At 44.4% G+C, this 20,849-nt stretch overlaps 1 pseudogene; it reads right to left on the bottom strand.

Moving 5' to 3' along the window:
• Window positions 1–313: 313 nt before the first annotated feature.
• Window positions 314–17,893, bottom strand: LOC116089471 (annotated as a pseudogene).
• Between the last annotated feature and the right edge of the window lie 2,956 nt (window positions 17,894–20,849).

The following is a 20,849-nucleotide window of genomic DNA, read 5'->3' on the forward strand; positions in this document are numbered from 1 at the left end:
ATGAGGTGCCTCAGTAGTGTCCAAGCACAATGCTACTGTGATGGTTCATCTTGATTGTCAACTTGATGGGATTTAGAACTACCATGGAAACAAATCTTGGCCCATGTCTATGAGAGATTATCTCCATTAGGTTAATTGAGGTGGGAAGACCCATTCTAAATGTAGGTGGTACCATTTCATGGGCTGGGTCCAGCACCAAATAAAGAGGAGGAAGCCAGCTGAGCACAAGCATTCGTACCTTTTCCTGCCACGATGGACCATGTCCCTAGGAACTATAAGCTAAAATAAATCCTTCTTTTTTTTCCCCCCCAAGATACATAAAAAGGCTTTATTTTCAGGGAGGCAGGAATTTAATCAAACAAGCCAAATCCCATGTCATCATCTGACTCCTCAGACTCCTCCTTCTTCTCACCTTTCTTCTCCTCTGCTGCGGGGGCGTGGGGGGTGGAGGTTGGGGGGGTGGGGTGGGCAGAACCAGCAGCAGGAGCTGCAGACCAGGGGCAGCAGAAACAGCCACAGCCCCACCAGCAGGCAACACTGGCCAGCTTGCAACACCCTGAGCGATGACATCCTCAATGGTTTTTCCATTCAGCTCACTGATGACCTTGTTGAGCCAGTCATCGTCTGCCTCGATGCCCACGCTGTCTAGTATGTTCTTGATGTTTTTGGCGCTAAGAGAGGAGTTGCCCCCAAGGGCGGCCAGCAGGTAAGAGGCAACATATCGGCTACAGTGGACAGAGACCTCACCTGTGCAACCTCAGTGGCGTAGGGTGGCCAAATAAATCCTTCTTTAAGTTGCTTTAATCATATATTTTCTCACAGCAATGACACAAGTAACTGCTATAACCACCAAGAAGAGAAGGAGCTACTGTCCTGCTCCCTTTTGCCAAGAACATGGATTTTTCTAGGCAATTTGGAAAAAGAACAGGAACCACCTCCCCCTGAGAGGGGATAAAACCTCTGGAAGCATAGCTGGAAAGGTTACTTTACATTCCAGGAACTCTGGTTATGGGTTTGAGGTGAATAAAGACCCCTTGTAACTCAGGGATGAACTTTCTTAGCAGAGCCAGCGCAGATGTACCCTTATAACTAGAACATTGCACAACAGGCCAGACAATGAATAGTTTTCAAGTTTGAACAAGGTGTCTCATGACTCTGATGCCAATATTCAGGAAGATAAAACAAGCATTCAAAGACAGCCCTAGCTATATATACAGAGAAGCCCTCTGTCAAGAAACAAATATATTTTTCAAAGGGTGAACTGCAACTCATTAGTGAGTCATGAACTCAACTTAAAGTGTCTCCAACAGACAGTGAATGATGCTCTTGCATTGGTTCACCTTGCAGAGCTTTGCTGTTCTTCACTGATCTTCACCTGCCATGATTTCGTAGATGCTCCAAAGACCTTCTCATGGTATTCTGGTTGCTTCTTGCTACTTCCATGGACTTGTACCGATTTGACAGAGCCTCACATTTTTTTCCTGGATCAAGCCAATACTACTGATTAGTGTTTGATGTTTGCTGATTGGACTCGACTGTTGCTACTGATTCATGTTTGATATTTTGGACTGGACTGCTGATATCCTGACAACAAAGATTAGAGCCGGGCAGTGGTGGTGCACAACTTTAATCCCAGCACTTGGGAGGCAGAGGCAGGCAGATTTCTGAGTTCAAGGCCAGCCTGATCTACAGGCTGGGTTCCAGGACAGCCAGGGCTACACAGAGAAACCCTGTCTAGAAAAACCAAAAAAACAAAACCAAAAACAAAAAAACAAAAAAACCCAAAGATTGGAATTGCCCCCAAAGAACTACTTCTAAACAGGTCCACATCCCCCTTGTCCTATTAACCATCTTTCTTTTCTACCTTTGGTCAATGGACTAGAAGGGTAGTTCTTACCTTATTAAAGTAGAATTTTAAAAAATCTAAGCCTGGGCTGGAGAAATGGCTCAGTGGTTAGGAGCATTGACTGCTCTTCTGGACGTCCTGAGTTCAAATCCCAGCAACCACATGGTGGCTCACAACCATCCATAATGAGATCTGATGCCCTCTTGTGGTGTGTCTGAAGACAGCTACCTTGTACTTACATGTAATAAATAAATAATTTTTTTAAAAAAATCTAAGCCTATAGGCAGCTACTGAGACTCAGCTACATTGAGACTGACCTTTGACCACTGCACATAAATATGTGAGCACTCATACTCAGCATATATGAACATTTGTAATCACTATAAATACACACGCAAAGCACACAAGCATGTGTGCTGTGCCAAGGATGGTCATGGATTTCTGATCTTCCTGCCTCTACCTTCACAGTCTTTGGATAACAGACATGTACTTCCATACCTGGTTTATGTGGTGTTGGGGACTGAAGCCTGGTATGTGTGCATGTTAAGCAAGCACTCTACCAATAGAGCTAACCATCCTATGGTAGGGAGAATGCCTTAAAGGAGGTAATTGAGTTAAAGTGCAGTCTGTGGGATGGGTTTCTACCCATTCTGACCGTACTCTTATAAGAAGAAATTCAGACCCATAGAGACATTTGGGATATATCCTCAGAGGGAAAACCACGTAAGGACACAGTGGAAAGGCAGTCAACTGTGAAGGAAGATGGCAGGCCTCAGCAGAAACCAAACCTGCCCAAACCTTGATGTTGGGCTTCTGTTTCCAACACTGAAAGATATAAATACCCATTGTTTGAGCAACGTTCTCTGTATGGGTCTTTGTCAAAATCACTGCGTAGATTGCACTGCCCCCAGCTTCTCTAACTCTAGCCTTGGCAGCAGGAGAAACAAAACCACTTAGGAAGCAAACAAGCAAAAATACAAGCAAGCAAACAAACAGAAAGCTGTCTTTTCTGGAACCTGTTCAAATCATTTACAAAATATATTCTAGAATAAAAAAATAATTTTAGGGGGTTGGAGAGATGGCTCAGCGGTTAAGAGCACTGACTGCTCTTCCACAGGTCCTGGAGTTCAATTCCCAGCAACCACATGGTGGCTCACAACCATCTCTAATGGGATCTGGTGCCCTCTTCTGGTGTGTCTGAAGACAGTGTACTCACATGTATAAAAATAAATAAATCTTTAAAACATAATAATAGTTTTAGAGGTTGGGCATGGTGGTACACATATGTAATCCCAGCAGTCAGGAGATAGAGACAAGAAGGTATGAGAATCCCAGACCAGCCTGGGCAATATGAGACTCTGTTAAACAACCAAATCCACAACAGCTCCTCACCCCCCCCCCCAAGAACAACAACAAATAAACAAACACCCAATAATCACTTAAATGAAATAAAAACAAAAATGGAAGCATCTGTCATTAGTTTTAAAGTCCAGCCCCTACAACGGATTCTTGAGTGAATTTGCTCCCATGTTCCGGTCCACCGGTTTATTTTATGTGTTAGATTAAAAACAGAGATGCAGAACTTTCTCATGCATTTTTTTCTCAACAGGAACATTCTTTGGCCAGAAATGGTCAAACACATCGGGTCCCTGATTAGGGCCACCCTTTTGTCTTTGTTCAGGCGGAGGCCTTTCTCCTCATTAGTGTCTTAGCCAGCTGCCTCATTCAAGCTGAGCTGCAGAGAACAAATGCCCTGCCTTTGGCCAGGAACACCCAGCCTGGCCTCTGTGTGCCCCTCACTGTGCCAGAGGAAAAGCTTCGCCAAGGCCTCAATTGTCTCCACAATTAGGCACGATCTCCTAATGTTCACAGCTTCGTTTCTGACTCACTTCATTCATCTCAGGCGATTTCTGACAAGTGTTAAGCTTAAGGCCAAATCGCGTTTTGATGTTCTGAGGAGGGACTCACGAAGCTCTCTCTACACACCGTCAAAGGTGGATGAGGGACGGGGATATTTTCTTCAGCGGTGTAGCCACTGGTGGGGTGCCATGTTCTTGTTAGCAAACTCTTGTCCACGTTGATCTAAACAGTTGTAATGAAATTCATCATGTGTGCGAGCGCACGAGCGCACGAGCACACACACACACACACACAACGCGCACACACACACACACACACAGAGAGAGAGAGGTATGCATCCATACATGCACACATGCAAGCACACAAGGGCTAATTAGAAGGCCAGAGTCAGCAAGAGTGAGTGGCATGTAAGAGGGGAAGAGAGATAAAGGTAACAGCTCATACATTATGTACATGTAGGAAAATGTCAGAATGAAAGCCATGGTGGTATATAATTAATAGGTGCAATAAAAAAAAAAAAAAATTTGAAGCCCTGTGTCCTTCCCCACAGAACAAGGTTCCCTTCTTTCCAGAGGGACCTAAACTCAGGACGCTGGACTCTGGCTTTCACTGAGGGGTTTTCTGGTTGGTCACAGTCACTCCTCAGCCTGGAGCTGTAGAGAGAGGCTATACTGGTGCAACGCAAGGCTCCCTGGAGAGAGACAAACACAGGAAAGGAATGTGTCAAGACCGTGAAGATGGTGAAGGGTCCCAAGGCCGAGGTGTTCTGTTAGAGTGGCAGGAGAACAGGTCACTTGAGGCTCATCCAGGCAGCTGCTCCCCTCCCTCTAAACTTATCCCTCTTCCAGAAAGATTACCAGAATTGAACCCATTCTAGAAACTGCTGTCTCACTTTTTTCTCCTTCTTTTTGAAATACTTTTAATCTTTATTTCCAAAATTAACTCCTCCTCCTTCTTCAATAAGATGGTATTTCTGGACCTGGCTGGGAGTCAAGATCATACCAATATGAAATAACCATAAAGTCGGATTTCTTTTTGGTACAGAGTATAATTGTTTTTTTTTTTTCTTTTTCATCATAAAGTAGTTGAAATATTGAAACCTGCTTCTGTCCCACCTCCAATCCCTCCTAAGGACAGTTACTCTGACCAGCTTGTGTCTATTTTCAGCTGATATGCCATCATCTCATAAAAATGACAAAATTCGTAATTTAGAGAAAGTGAGTCCTGCTGTTCCCTGAGAGAAGGGAAGGTCACGAAGAGGCTCCTACAACATCATGACGCTCCCAGGCTATGATTCATATAACCTCCACTACAGGTGGGCTCCCTGGGTCTGTATCCACAGGTCTGAACACAGCTCACTCTTGCTTATGTTAGGCAGAGATCTAAACTGCAGGGGCACAAGTGGATTGTTTTTGGAGGGCCTCCATCTCTAGGCTACAAATGCAATCATTCCAGTATCTGTCACCTCAGCTACGGAAGCACTGTAGACTATGTGGCATGATTTTTTTTTTTTTTAATGACACTTATCTGTTAAGTTTGCTCCGGGGTTCGTGTGCTCCTGAGCGCACCGAGCCAAGCATGCCATGCATGCACACACACATGTGGAGGTCAGATGACAGCTTGGAGAACTTGTTCTTTCCTTCCATCACATAGGTCCCGGGGATCAAATTCAGGTCATTAGGACGGAACTCCTATCAGTCCCATTGCCTGTCTTTTTTGAGCTGAGCTACGGTGACTGTGCTAGCCTTGCTGGCTTAACCAGCAGACTTCTTTCCTCCTGGGCCTAGATTTTGGAGAAGTCCAAGCTTAGGATTCCAGAAGTTTCTGGTGAGACTCTCCATTGCTGGCCTACACACGACCACCTTCTCCTGTGACCTCACATAACCACGGCCTTTGCTGGGTTAGGAATCAGGGAAGGAATTGCCTGATAGTTCTTTTTCTTCTTGTCTGTTTTTGGTCATGGTTTATTTCATCATTTGGTTTTTGAGGCAAGGTTTTACCATGTAGCCAAGGCTGACCTCAAATTCCAATCGATCCTCCTGCTTTAGCTTCCCAAGGGCTGGTTATTTCCTTTCTTGTTACTGGGACAGGGTTTTGCTATGTGGCCCAGGCTAGTTTGGAAGTCATGATCCTCCAGATGTAGCCAGCATGGTAGGAATGAAGATATTCTAAAAAGACCTTTGCATCAGGGCTAGAGAGATGACTTAGCGGTTAAGAGCACTTGCTGTTCTTGCAGAGGACCTGGGTTTGGTTCTCAGCCCCCATGTACCAGTTTTTAATCAGTTTGGTTTTTTTTTCCTCTCTAGTTCCAGGGGATCTGGTATCTCTTGATTTCTCTCACTGACTGTCAGACTGGTGAAACAGTGGACTCCCTGAAATGAGAATTTCCCCAACAATCTCATGCTGGCTCATGCCAAGGGAAGGAAAGGGCACCAGCCAGAGGGGAAACTTGCCCCATTGCCCCCAAAATTTCAAACAGGTTTAACAAGCAGCTTACAGATTAGACTAAAAACCAGATAATAAATGAGTCAATGGTGGGCAAAACCACACGGCTTGACTGGGTGATGGGATTTCAGGCATGTGTTACCATGCCTGACTTCATGTCTCTTCTTCTGTATTTATTATTTCATAATTTCATACACACATGTGTATATATCAACTTTCATCATTTCCCTTACTGTCTCCTCTTATCTTCTTCATGTTGCCAACTAGGAGTCTGGATCCAGTTTGTTCTTCTTTTCTGATCAAAGAATTGAAATGCAGGGGCGGGATGTTTTGATCCCAACAGGTAGCTGCAGGCAAAAATCTCAAACTTAACAGAGATGAAAGATACTTTTATTCAAAGTGAAGAAACATACAGAGGCGGGGGGGGGGGAACAGAGGCAACATGACAAAGAAAGAGAAAGAGACAGAGACAATGAGAGAGACAGAAAAACCTGCAAGACCCACTAAGTAGCAGAAGAGGGACATAAGAACCAGAAGCTCTTCTGGAAAGTTGGGTGGGTCCTTTTAAGGATCGTCAGTTGGAGTGGGGTTCCCTTTCCCTAATTTAGAATTGGCTGGTATAGATGAGGCAAGGGAAGCTGATAGGCTCACAGTTTTGGGTACAGATGTCCCAGCCAGGCCTTGGAAGCATATCTGACCAGTCTGGACCTGTTAGTCATCAGGAGGAATGGGAACTACTGGTGGTAGAAAACACCAGCCAGACCTTTGTCTCAAGCTTCCAGGCCTTTGTCTCAAGCTTCCAGGCCTCTGTCTCAAGCTTCCAGACCTCTGTCTCAAGTTTCCAGGCCTCTGTCTCAGGTTAGGAAGAAGCCATCTTCATTAGGAAATGCTATCTTCATTATCCATTTGTAGATTTCCTTATATGTCTGCTGGTCAGGGATCTAACCAGTAAGCCATATTGATACTGATTTTAATAAAATGGCAGTCAAAGTTCCTGGTCCTTCCCTCCCTCCCTCCTTTCCTCCCTCCCTCCCTCCCTTGTTCCCTCCTTCCCTCCCTCCCACCACACATTACTTCTTATTCCCAGCACATCTTTCTGTACCAGCATAGGGGTTTGTTTGTTTGTTTGTTTGTTTAATGAGCAAGGGAAAGATATCAGTGCTCAGTGACCATACCACTGAGGAATATGTCCCTCACTCTTCCCCTAGTAACCTCTAACTGCCAATAGCTCCTCAGGGAAAGGTGGGACTTTATAAGCCCCTCCCCACCCACTGCTGGTTCCTCTCCTTCGCAGGTGTAGTGACCACTGCACCTTTGGTTGCATAAATGCCCCAGCCATGTTATGTCCGGAAGACAGCGCTCCTTCCCGTTCTCTGGCTCTTACATTATCTTGTCTTCTCTTCTGTAGTATTGTCTGAGCCTTGGAGGGGGTTATGGAAATACAGAGATGTCTGGCTCAGAGCTAAACACTCAAAAAAAAAAAAAGTCACTTCTTCTCAATAATTTGACCACGTAAGAGTCTCTGTATTAGCTCTTACCCATTGCATAGGGATGCTTCTCTGACCTGAGCAGAGAGCTGCACTAGCCTATGGGAGCATGCATAAGTATTTAGAAAGCAGTTGCAGAGGCTGGTGTGATGGCTCAGTGGGTAAGAGCATTGACTACTCTTCCGAAGGTCCGGAGTTCAAATCCCAGCAACCACACGGTGGCTCACATCTACCCGTAATGGGATCTGACACCCTCTTCTGGTACATCTGAAGTCAACTACAGTATACTTTAGGTATAATAATAAACAAATCTTAGAGCCAGAGCAAGCAGGGACTGAGCGAGCAGGGCCCACCGGAGCAAGCAGAGGTCCTAAAATTCAATTCTCAACAACCACATGAAGGCTCACAACACTCAGTAGAGCTACAGTGTGTACTCACATACATAGAATAAATAGATAAATCTTTAAAAGAAGAAGAAAGGAAGAAAGCAGTTTCCAGTGGTCCTTCATTTAATAAGGACGTCATTCTTTGATTAGACCTAAGACCTCATTTCATGCCCTCCTGAAATAGTCAATCCGGGCACCAGGGATTCATCAGGAAGTTGTATGTATGATGGGCTGGGGACGGGCATAATTCAGCCCATAGCGGTGTGAGAAATGTTTCTCACCGGGCAGTGGTGGCGCACGCCTTTAATCCCAGCACTTGGGAGGCAGAGGCAGGCGGGTTTCTGAGTTCGAGGCCAGCCTGGTCTACAGAGTGAGTTCCAGGACAGCCAGGGCTACACAGAGAAACCCTGTCTCGAACAAACAAAAAACAAAAACAAAACGAAGAAGAGAAATGTTTCTCTTTTTTTCCTATCAGCCAGCCAAGGGCCAATATTCCATAAATCTCCTCCACCTTGTAAAACCTTTATGTGACTCTTTTAATTTCTCTTGAATACTAAAACTTTTGTCTAGGAAAGCCTCCACCCCTCTCAGTCTCCCTAGAACTTGACTGCGGGAAGAGGCTGGCCCCTTCCCCCTTTCCTTCATTTCCTTTGTGCCAACTTTTAAAAAACTAACCAATCACAAAAGACTTTTAAGTCAGGCCCCAGCCAATGGGGAAAAGACACGGTCCTTTAGAGTAATCGAGTAAAAACCCGGTGAACTTCCTATCTCAGCATGCTTGCTAGCCTAGTTAAGATGGAGGCACCTCACCTGTCCCACCCCCCACCCTGCCACCCTTTTTTCAAAAAGAAACCACCTTGCCAAGTTACTTTTTCTTTGTTCCTGTGTTTCTTTGCACGATCCGGGGGTGAGGCTGGGGTAGGGGACAGGGATATCCGTTTATGACGGTAGTAAGAAATATTGATACTGATTTTAATAAAATAGTAATAAAAACAGCTATTGCTTTAAGTGCCTACTATGTGTCAGTGCATATGGCATGCTCTTTGTGTGATGTTTCTTGTTGAAGTGGTTTTTTTGTTGTTGTTATTTTGTTTGCTTGTTTTTGTTTGTTTGTTTGTTTTTTGAGACAGGGTTTCTCTGTATATCCCTGGCTGTCCTGGAACTCACTCTGTAGACCAGGCTGGCCTCAAACTCAGAAATCTGCCTGCCTCTGCCTCCCAAGTGCTGGGATTAAAGGTAGGCACAACCACTGCCTGGCGAAGTTTCTTTTTCTGAGGCAGGCTGTGTAGCACAGGCTGGGCTTGAATTCATTATGTAGCCCAGGGTGGCCGCAAACTCTCAGAAGTCTTCTGCTCCCACTGAGTACTCGTTTGATAAAACTCCCTCCAAGAGTAATAACACTTGGCTCAGGGAGTTTTATCAAAGTACACATGAACCCGATACTTCATGCAGGTCCTTCTAGAGATTTGTTTCTCCACACTGAGTGAATCCTGGCTAGAAACAAGAACATTGACGGCTGTAGTGCCTGCTGGCTGAGAACGAGGCCTACATAATGGCATTACAAGGGCAAAGAGCAGGAACTGGGACGGAGCAAGACCCACACAGCTAGCCAAAGCGGGACCAAGGACTGGAAAACATGCCTTTGACTCTGATGTTCTGGTAAGCTGATGTTCTCTGCCAGGGCCTGTCTACGGGAGGTCCTTGTATTTTCTCTGCCTCAGTGATTCTTTTTAAATATTTTCCCCTATAATTACAGCGCCTGTCCTGAGAGAGGCTGGCTGGGTATCAAGGTCAGCCTTACCTCAGACTTCGCGTAGAGCTGACTCAGACCCAGGGAGCATTGTCTACACAGACTCGCGTCTGACACTGTCTACAGGGATTCTGTGTCCAGGTTTTTACACCTGAGGTTTTAGGGTTCTTTGTGTTTGAACTTGACCTCTGTGGTTCACGCGGTTCCCTCTTCAGGCTTCTGATTGGACACAATCCTTGTGGCTTTTGTCTGATGCTATCTCGAGGCTCAGGCTTCAGCCCCATCTTTTCTCACAAAGAACTCAAACAAGCAAATCCAGTTCTTTCTGGGTACTCTTCTTTCAGGTCGTCACCTCCACCCCTTTCCCAAGCTGCTAAAACTTTCTTTTGTTGGTTTTTTGTTCTCTTCCCCGGCGAAACTTTCTTCTCTTCTCAGCACATCTCATTCTTTTTTTTTTTTTTTGTCCTTATTTTCTTATTCTTCATTTTTCCTCCTCCCTCTAATGGACAGCTATGTGCAACACACACTGAGCAACATCGCTTTTCTCATGTAGGGTTTTGCAGCACCCTTTTCTCCTGGGCCGTCAGGAGCAAGCTGCATCCCTAGCCATAGGGAAAGAGGAATCCCTGTGGTTAGTGAACTTGCTTTCATATTCAAACTCCAGCTACACCCATCCTCCTTTGCTTCATACATGTCTATGTGCCTGTGCATGTCTATGTGCATATCTGTAGTAGTCTTTGGTCCTATATCCTTTTATATGAATTCTTCCTGGAACAAATATCTTAACTCAAGTGGAATTTTGGTCAGAACATAAACCCAAAGGCTATTTACAACTCTAACAACAACAACAACAAAAGACATTTTTGTTTTGTTTTATTTTTGGTTTTTTGTTTGTTTGTTTGTTTTGGTTTTGGTTTTTTTGTTTGTTTGTTTGTTTGAGACAGGGTTTCTCTGTGTAGCCCTGGCTGTCCTGGAACTCACTCTGTAGACCAGAATGGCCTCGAACTCAGAAATCTGCCTGCCTCTGCCTCCCAAGTGCTGGGATTAAAGTTGTGCACCACCACTGCCAGGCTTATTTTGGGTTTTTTTTTTGTTGTTGTTGTTTTTTTTGAGGTAGAGTTTCTCTGTGTCCAAGAACTTACTCTGTAGACCATGCTGGCCTTGAACTCACAGAGATTCTCTTGCCTCTACCTCCCAGGTGCTGGAATTAAAGATATGTGTGTGTCACCACTTCTAGGTGCGAGATTCCCGGAGGGACCCCCACACTCAAATCGCGGGAGCGACGACCCCACACACCACCAAGACACGGACTTGATGCAATCTGCAAGAGGCTTTTTATTCCAACTAGCTGGAGCGAGACTCATATCCCACGCAGGGGTAGAGGAGTCTGGCACCAAGCAAAAATTTAAACAGGTTTTTATACCCATACAGTTGCTAGGGGAAAAGGGGAAACTAAGGCAGGGGAAAGTACGGAGTAGTCTCTGATTGGTGCTGGCTTGTGCTAGGGTTCAGAAGCAGGTTAGCCACCTGGCGATTGTGTTTGCTACCTCATTTTTCTTTTCTCCTGCCAGGCTGCTCCGGTCTCTAAGCTCTGGGAGCTGGTCTCCCATTCTTTTATGTCCTCGGAGCTGGTTTCTCATTCTTCTAAGTTGTGGGAGCTGGTCTCCCATTGAGTTCAACTAACAGCTAAATTCCCACAGCACAGTTTGAAAATTTTAACCTCTCATAGGCACAAAAAGACCTTTTAAATTGTCCCCTTCCCTTTAAAACAGATTCTCTATTTAGCCTGGGCTCACTGGCCTTGAACACAGTTTAGTTCAGGCTGGTCTTGAACTTGTCTCCCAAATGCTAGGATGGCAGGCTTAAACAGACATACTTGGTCTTTGATATACATTAAAGTAAGTGTGTGTGTGTGTGTGTGTGTGTGTGTGTGTAGGTTCTGGGTTCTCCTTGACAGAATGATAATACATTGTCTCAGGCCAGTGACCAGGGAGCTTTCTTCCTGAACAAAGTCCTTCTTGGCTGCTAAGTAGACCAAGCTAGCCTTAGAACTTGTAGAGATCACCTGCCTCAACCTCTCAAGTTCTGAGATTAAAGGTGTGTGCCCCCACACCCAGCAATGGCTTCTATGCTTTTCCACTATGGATGAAATAACAGTGAAGGTGTAGGGCGGGCCATATGGGCAAATAGCCTAAGGAGATTCCTAGAATCACAGTGGGAAGCCTGAGGTTTGCTTGCTAAAGCAGCCATGAAGGAGCATGCCTTGTATTCTTGTGCCTGGAAGGGAGCAGGACTCATTTTCCACTCTCACGCCCCAGATGCTGGCACGTGAAACCCAGACTCCCTGAAAAGGTCATTGAAGATGGTGAACTAAAAGCCTCGGAAGAGGCCTCACGCTGCCTCTTTGTTTGTTCCCCAACACATATAACACATATACTGAGTGACACTTCTGCACAGCATCAGAGGCAAATAGCCAAACTGGGAAAAATCATCAGGATCCCAGGGAGTTTGAGTCCTCCCAGGTGGTGGCCCTCAGCTTCCCCTATTGGATCATCACCTTGGGCGGTTGATGTGAACACACTCAGCTAGAGGGCATTGAGCTGGTCCTGTAAAACCATCTCTCGGGCCACCGGGAGCCTCCCCTGCTGCCCCAGGGCACAGCAGGTGACACCTGCTCTTAAGACATCAAAGACCTTAGTCTTTGAGGATGGGAAAAGATAAAACACAGAATCTCCCTTTCCCAGAGTATCTACCCCTAACATTAAAGAGACCCAGTGCTCCTGCAGCAGAAATCAGTTTCAAAAAAAAAAAAGTTTAATCTCTTTAGGGAGCCTTTGACTGCTGCCAGGGTCTCTGAATCCTTGGTAAGTAAACATGGATGACACTTGCTCAAAACTGAGTGCTACCTTCAGAAATGGGGTCACATCTCTCTCAGGAACTCTCTTCCTACAGCTCCTTTCCTACAGCTTGTCTTGTGGGACATAGCCTTTCCATCAGGTTTTTTTTATCCTTTTCAACATTAATGCCACCTGCCTCAGCTGAGAATGGTCCTGAGATGCATTATTTGAAACACAGTAGTTCTTGGTCCCCTCCCCCTGCTACCCTCAACCCTAGCTCTTGCCATTCAATTGACCCTTTTTTGTTCTGTTGTTTGTTCGTTTGTTCTTTTTGTTTTGTTGGTTTTTGGATTTTGTGGTTGTTGTTGCTGCTGCTAGCATTTTGTCTAAGCTCCACCCCACAGTTACCTGGCAATGGTCAGGTGTGCCTGACTCACTATGAAAGGGGCTGCTTCCTGGAACTTGCCTTCTTGCTCTCGCTCTGTCCTCTCACCCTTTCCCTCCTCTCTCCCCATTCTCTTTCCCCCTCTCTCTCCACATGCTCATGGCCAGCCTCTACTCTCTTTCTCAGCCTTTCTCCGTCTCTATTACCCTCTCAATGCCCCTCCCCATGCCCTGAATGAGCTTTATTCTGTACTATACCAACAAGTGGCTGGTCCCTCAGGGGAAAGAGATGCTTCAGCATGGGCCCACAGAGGCACCTCCTTCTCCCACACCTGACTACACATCTACCAGACATATTATTTCTCTCTCCTTATCTTTTTATAAAACACAGCAGTTGTTTGTTCGTTTGTTTTTGTTTGTTTGTTTGTTTGTTTTGGTATTGTTCCTTGGGAGCTATCCACCCTGGATTTGTTTGTTGATGTTTTTATTTATTCTTTTGAGACTCTCATATACTATATTTTGATTATGTTCTTTCCCCTCCCTTGACTTGTCCTGGAGCTTCCTTGTACATCCATGCAACTTCATGGCCATTATCTCTTTTAAAAACCAAACCAGCCCTGGGGGTGTTGGCGCATGCCTTTAATTCCAGCACTTGGGAGGCAGAGGCAGGCAGGTCTCTGAGTTCGAGGCCAGCCTGGTCTACAGAGTGAGTCCAGGACAGCCAGGGCTATACAGAGAAACCCTGTCTCGAAAAACAAAACAAAACAAAACAAAAACCAAACCAAATCAGGACAACAATAAAAACCCAATAAAAACCAACAATGGAGTCCATCTGATTTATGATGGCTAACTACTGTTTGAGGTTTTCTCTGGGTGTGGTTGATATACCCACTGTCATTCCACAGAAGAGAATTGATTCACAGTCTGTGACAATGTGCACAAGACTTTCATGAGTTTAAGCCACACCAAATTCCATCAATGAGAAGAGAGGGAACAAAAAAAAATCTCATCCCCTAGGAGGGAGAGGAAAAATCTGCCTCCTGTTTGTGTGTGTGTGTTTGTGTGTGTGTGTGTGTGTGTGTGTGAGAGAGAGAGAGAGAGAGAGAGAGAGAGAGAGAGAGAGAGAGAGAGAGAGAGAGAGAGAGAGAGAGAGAGAGAGAGAGAGAGAGAGAGAGAGAGAGAAAGAGAGAGAGCGCGCTCGGTCTCTGCCTCTCTCCCCAGCTCTGGGATTACAAGTGTGTGCCACTGAAGAGGTCAGCTCAGGACCTTTGGAAAATTCTACCAGGCACCCTTCCTCTCCAGAAGTAGATGCTAATTACATTCCTCAGAGAGACCACTGGGGGGACCATTGGCCACCTGCAGATAAGGGAAGCCCAGAGCACTGTACCCCTAAGGACCAATCAGTTTAAAAGTCACACTGTTCTGCCAATCACATTGTTCCTAGTGGCTGTTGCTCTATTCTACCCTGGAAAACTGTATAAAATCTGGCTGCATGAGCTGCCCAGGGTCACAGGCTCTCTTTCAGGTGCAGGATGACCCCAGCACGCTGGAACAATAAATTCCTCTTGCTTTTGCATTGATTCCTGGCTCCCTGTCATGGTTCACTCAGAGAGTCCCCAGTAGCTAAGGCTCAGAGTCTTACACTACCTTTTTATAAATGTGAGTTCTAGGGTTCAACTCAAGGGATGGCCTTCCTTATCCCTGCACAGGAAATACTTTGCCTGCTGAACTGTCTCCCCAGGCCCGCAAAAGATTCTCTTTCAGCCTGCATTTGCCATCATCATTTATTTGCTTTAAGTAACTGTAGATCTTAAAGACAGGGAGGCTTAAACTCAGCAAGAGAAAGATTATGATTGATTTTCCTCTACTGTATCAAGCAAAGTGAACTTTCTTTTTTCCTAAGTGGCACTTAGGTAGAAATATGATTCCTCTTTTTCTTTTCTTTTTATCATCCCAATTGTCTAGACCATTTTGAAGAATGAGTGGGTGAGTCTTCTGCTGGGTCACTCAAAAGTTCCAGTCTATTTATTTCCAGGCAAATCTCCACTTGGTACATTGACAGGTGACTCAGAAGTGTTGGTGGGTGGCTGAGATTGCCACCTCTGCTTGTACTGTGGTGGCTATGATGATACAGAGGTAAACAGCAACTTAGGAGGAGAGGAACCCTGGGGGAAGCTCACTGGACCAGAACCTTCTTCAATTGTCAGGCCAGACTCTTTTAGAAGCGATCTACTTCTCTGAGGGAGAAGACTTCTGCACAAACCCACTTGGTTCTTTGTGAAACTCTCTAACAAGTACCCAACTGGGTCCCACCTAAATCCCAATCCCTGGGGTCTCAGAGGAGAGGTGTGATTGGGTGTCAGGCAGGACTGGTTTGTGGTCCAAAGATATCTGCTGGTATTCCTTGTGGGGTCAAGGGCTAAGAAAAAAACTTTCATATCAATTGCCACTAGCACTTTAAAAGAGCTGTGTCTTCCAGTTCTAGAAACAAAAGCTAAGCTCTGCGCATAGCCTGTTGAACTTGGTATTTGGTTTGTCTTGAAGTTGTTGGCAAATGGTTGTCCACAGAAAAGCATTCCTTTCTGCCGTACACAGCAGGGTTTCCCATTTCCAGATTCAGAGAATCATGTGCACGTGCCTTACAGAGTGTGAGGATTGGTTCATTAAAATGCCATTTCCTCTGATTGCCTGGCATTACCAATCTAATTTGGAAATCATATTACAATCCCAGATGACTAAGCTCTTAATATAGAAGTCCTTTCTCTGAGGTCTTATCAGTTATTTATCTATACTACTTTATGGTCCCTTTCCTGGAAACTTCTATTGCATTCATTGAGAGCTTTTGATTTTACTAAACTTTTTCCTCTTAAGTTATTTTAAAAAAAAAAACAAACCTCTTCCTTTTAAAAATGGGCTTTCAAATAGGGAAGAGATGGTTCCAAGGTTAAGAGCACTCATTGCTCTTTAAGCAATTCCTATCACCCATGCTGGGCAGGTAACAAGTGCTTAGAACTCCAGTTCTAGGGCATCTAATGCCTCTTCTGGTCTCCAAGGACATTCAAGTAAATACACTGTGCCATATATTCACAGAGACATACACAAATAGACATGAATAAAACTAAATCTTTTAAGAAACAAAATTAAAATGGACGTTTTAGACATTTAAGAAGTTGGTGCAGACTAAATACATTGACTATGATGACACAATTGGGGCTACCTTTATTTACTTATTAATTTATTTATTGGTTCATCCATTTGTCTATTTTGTGACAAAGTTGCACTATAAAAATAAATAAACAAGAACAACAACAAAGTGAAAGAAACATTCAGCTTAATCTCGGGAGGTAGAAATGATGACATTCAAGGTCAGCTGGATCTACATGGAAAAGTTCCAGGCCAGGATAGGCTTCATAGCCTAGGCTACATGAGGCCCTGGCATGAAAACAAAACAAATAAATCTTGCAGTAATAGATGCCATTATCACCAAGGATGGGCTATGAATTAGTATAGCAGACTTCTGGAAATGTTTTAAATTATACAATAATCCTGGAGATTATGGTGGAAATAGTTTATATCTGCAACTTGGAACAAACAAATCACCTTTTAGAACCCATATTGGCTTTTAAAAAATTTAGTTTTAGGGCAGTGGTGGCACACGCCTTTAATCACAGCACTTGGGAGGCAGAGGCAGGAGGATTTCTGAGTTCGAGGCCAGCCTGGTCTACAGAGTGAGTTCCAGGATAGCCAGGGCTATGCAGAGAAACCCTGTCTCGAAAAAAGAAAAAGAAAAAGAAAAAAAATTTTAGTTTGTGTGCAGTCATGTGTGTGTGTGTGTGTGTGTGTGTGTGTGTGTCTGTGTATAAATACTTGCATTTTTGTTTTATTGTTTAAAAAAGAAACAAAATAGAATATTTAATTTAAGATGTATTGTTTTTATTTCATCTCCTGTATGTGGTTGTTTTGCCTTGATGTGTCTGTACACCACATGTGTGCCCAGTACCCAAAGAAGCCAGAAGAGGATGCCTGGATCCCTTGGATATGGAGTTACCAATGATTGGGGGTGCTGGTTTTGAATCTTGGTCCTCTAGAAGGGCTACCGGTCCTCTTAACTGATGAGCCATCTCTCCAGCTCCAAATATCTTTATTTCCTGAGGCTATAGGAAGAAAATGCATTACCTATGAATAGAAACCAGATGTGTAGCTTATACCTACAATGGAAGCACTCAGGAGGGGAGGACAGAAGGATAAGAAGGTGAAGGTCAGGCTGGAGAGGTGGCTCAGTAGTTAAGAGCACTGCCTGCTCTTCCAGACGTCCTGAGTTCAATTCCCAGTAACCACTTGGTGGCTCACAACCATCTGTAATGGGATCCAATGCCCTCTTCTGGTGTGTCTGAAGAGAGCGACAGTGTACTCATACATTAAAAAAATAAATAGGGCCGGGCATGGTGGCACATGCCTTTAATCCCAGCACTTTGGGAGACAGAGGCAGGCGAATTTCTGAGTTTGAGGCCAGCCTGGTCTACAGAGTGAGTTCAGGACAGCCAGAGCTATGCAGAGAAACCCTGTCTCGAAACCCCTCCCCCCAAAAAGAACTAATCTTATAAATGTAGGGGTTCAGAGACTCAGGATATATATATATATATATATATATATATATATATATATATATATATATATAAAATCTATGAATAGTAAATATACTTGCTGCCTTTCAGAGTTACCAGCATATATACATACACACATATGTACATGTATGTATATACATGTATGTCTACATGTATATATATGTATGTATATAAATATATGTGTGTGTATGTATATGATGTAACTTGAACAATTTAACTCCGAAACACGCACTTCTTGTCCTTCACCACCAATTTAACGCGCTCTTCCGCCATTTTTAGAGCACATTCATCTGGAGTCGTGCTTCTGTGGTCCTAACAATCGTCTGAGTAGCCAGACAACTGGCCCATGAGGAAAGGCCCGCTCTGGTGCTGACGGGCAGTGTTTCTGAAGGCAGAGAATCCAGCAAAACCTCCATGAAACACAGAGCAAGCCAGTCCCCAGAACACAGGTCAAAAGCCACTAGCTGGTGTGCTAACCGAGACTGCTCTGCCTACCTGGCACACGGGAGACAGCGTTTTTGCCTCCCACCAGCTCTTACACATGACAGGATGCAGTGCCAGGTTTTAATCTGCCTGCATTGTAGTGATAGGTTGGAGTTGGTTAGAAAATTGAGATTGTATTAATATTTTGAAGTCTTTGAATTATAACTTTCTCTTAGAAGGGTACAGGGAGGAAGCTGCTCTTGACAGTTGCTACTTCATCTTCCGAGCAGTGTCTGTAATGAATATGCTCGCTGCCTCTCTTGCCTTCATCCACTCCCCTAATTCCATTAGGTAGGCATATGGGTGGCAGTCGGTGGGTGCTAGGGATCTTAGTGCGGTGCTTTGAATGGCTTCCGCACACAGACTGGCCTTCAGAATAAAGCCCCAGGGACACGTGCTCCTTGTTTTGAGGCTGCCCTCATTTGCCCTTCACACCCCCAGCCACCAAAGAATTAAGTGAAGCACGTTGACTTTTCCTTCCGCCAGCTTGTTTCTTTGCCTGGGCCTGGATACCAAGGTGGTAAGATCAAGCAAGCACAAACATTTCCCAACGGCACAAGTCCACACAGTGTCAGGGCAACCTGATCCATCTATCTGCCTTCAAGAATTACTTCTTGTGTTTTATTATTACGTGTCTGGATAAGTAGAACATTGCCCCAAGGTTGAAATACAATGCTAAATGTGTACATTGCCTAACTCAGCCACAGGAAATTGACATTCATAGCCAGGGCACTTGAGTTCTGTGTACACCCTCCCCACCCACTGAGCACCTTAATTAGCTTCGTGTACCTTCCCCTCCCAGGGTCTCACTAGGAACGTGAAAATTCTTACTTTCCCTCTTTTCTACTTAAAAGGTTTCCCTTTCCCCTGTTGGACACTCTATCTCTAGAGTTGTATTAAAAAGAACAACGGTGGGGGCTGGTGAGATGGCTCAGCGGGTAAGAGCAATGACTGCTCTTCCTAAGGTCCTGAGTTCAAATCCTAGCACCCACATGGTAGCTCACAACCATCCATAATGAGATCTGGAACTCTCTTCTGGTGTATGTAAAGACAGCTACCATGTACTTACATATAATAATAAATAAATCTTTTTTTTTTTTTAAGGACAACAGTGAGAGTCAGTTATCTTCCTCCTAGGGAATCAAACTCAGGTCATCAGGCTTGGCAGCAGACCCCTACACCCACCAAGCATCGTTCCTGCCCCATACCCTTTATTCTAAGAATGGTTTTACCAAAAGTAATACATGCCCTGAACTTCACACTTGATTCAAATGGATAATTTGATGACTTTTGCTACATTCACAGGATTTGTGCAGCCTCTGCCATAATTGGTTATACTGCCTCCTCATTCGTTTAAAAGAAACCTTGGACCCCTGAGCCATCATTTGCCAAGCTCCCATGGTGCTCCCATCTCTTTGTGCAAGGCAACTTCTGATTTACGTTTTTGTCTCTATTGATTGCTTTTCTGAACTTTTGTTTTGTTTTGTTTTTGTTTTTCAAGACAGGGTTTCTCTGTATAGCCCTGGCTGTCCTGGAACTCACTCTGTAGACCAGGCTGGCCTCGAACTCAGAAATTTGCCTGCCTCTGCCTCCCAAGTGCTGGGACTAAAGGCATGTGCCACCATTGCCCGGCTATCTTTTGCATTTTTGTACTAGTATATAGTAAAGGTATACATTTTAAGTAGGGATAATTACCTTCATAATATACATAGTAAAAGGGCTTATGATTTTCCTAGGTCAGTTGAAAGAGGAATTGTCCTTCACTGTGAGAGTTACAAAACCCCTGAATTAATTAGAAATTAATTATTAATTACTTTGAATAGTGTGTGTGTTTCATTTTTTGTTTTGTTTTTTTTTTAATTTATTTATTTATGTGTAGGAGTACACTGTTTTCAGACACATCAGAAGAGGGTTTCAGATTCCCTTATAGATGGTTGTGAGCCACTGCGTGGTTGCTGGGAATTGAACTCAGGACCTCTGGAAACAGTGAGTGCTCTCAACTGCTGAGCCATCTCTGCAGCCCACGTTTGTTTGTTTGTTTGTTTGTTTGTTTTTTGTTTGTTTTTTGTTTTTTTAAGACAGGGTTTTTAACCCAGCTCAAACTCACTCAGTAGCAAGCAGAGGATGACGTTGAACTCTTGATCCTCTTGTTCCCACCTTTCAACCACTGGGATTATAGGTGTATATCACTCAAACCTGAACTTTCCACTTGATATTTCATCAAGTGACCTTATCCTTTTGGAACTAACATGCTTTAAGAAGTAAATGGATTTATGTATGTTCTGATTTACGTAAGTTAGAGAACAAAAATCCTGAGACATCTGCACAGAGCATGAGTGTTTCCTTCTAAGCAGCGCTTTAAAGACAGGGAAACTGTGTCCAGCATGAAGATCTCATTTGCACCTCTGTCTGACCAGCTAGAGTTTCAAGGCAGAACAGCAGGAGTTCTCTTCCAGTGTTACCCTACTTTAGCAAAAGCACAAATGGAAAAGGCGGGGCTTGGGGCCAAGCCCTCCAGACTCTGACACACTCCTCAAACAGAATCGGAAAGGAGCCTACTGTGACTCCTCTATACCCTGATGCTCTGTCAGAGAATAGGGGGTGTGACTAAGCAACTGCAGATAACAGGTGACAGGGATCAGACCCGGTGATTCATTGCTGAGCCAGGAGTGAGACAGAAGGACTCTTTAGGTGTGGTTTTGGTTTGGAGTGGCGGTGGTGGTGGTGGTGGTGTGTGTGTGTGGGG

Source organism: Mastomys coucha, unplaced genomic scaffold (genome assembly GCF_008632895.1).
Source record: "Mastomys coucha isolate ucsf_1 unplaced genomic scaffold, UCSF_Mcou_1 pScaffold14, whole genome shotgun sequence".
NCBI lineage: Eukaryota > Metazoa > Chordata > Mammalia > Rodentia > Muridae > Mastomys > Mastomys coucha.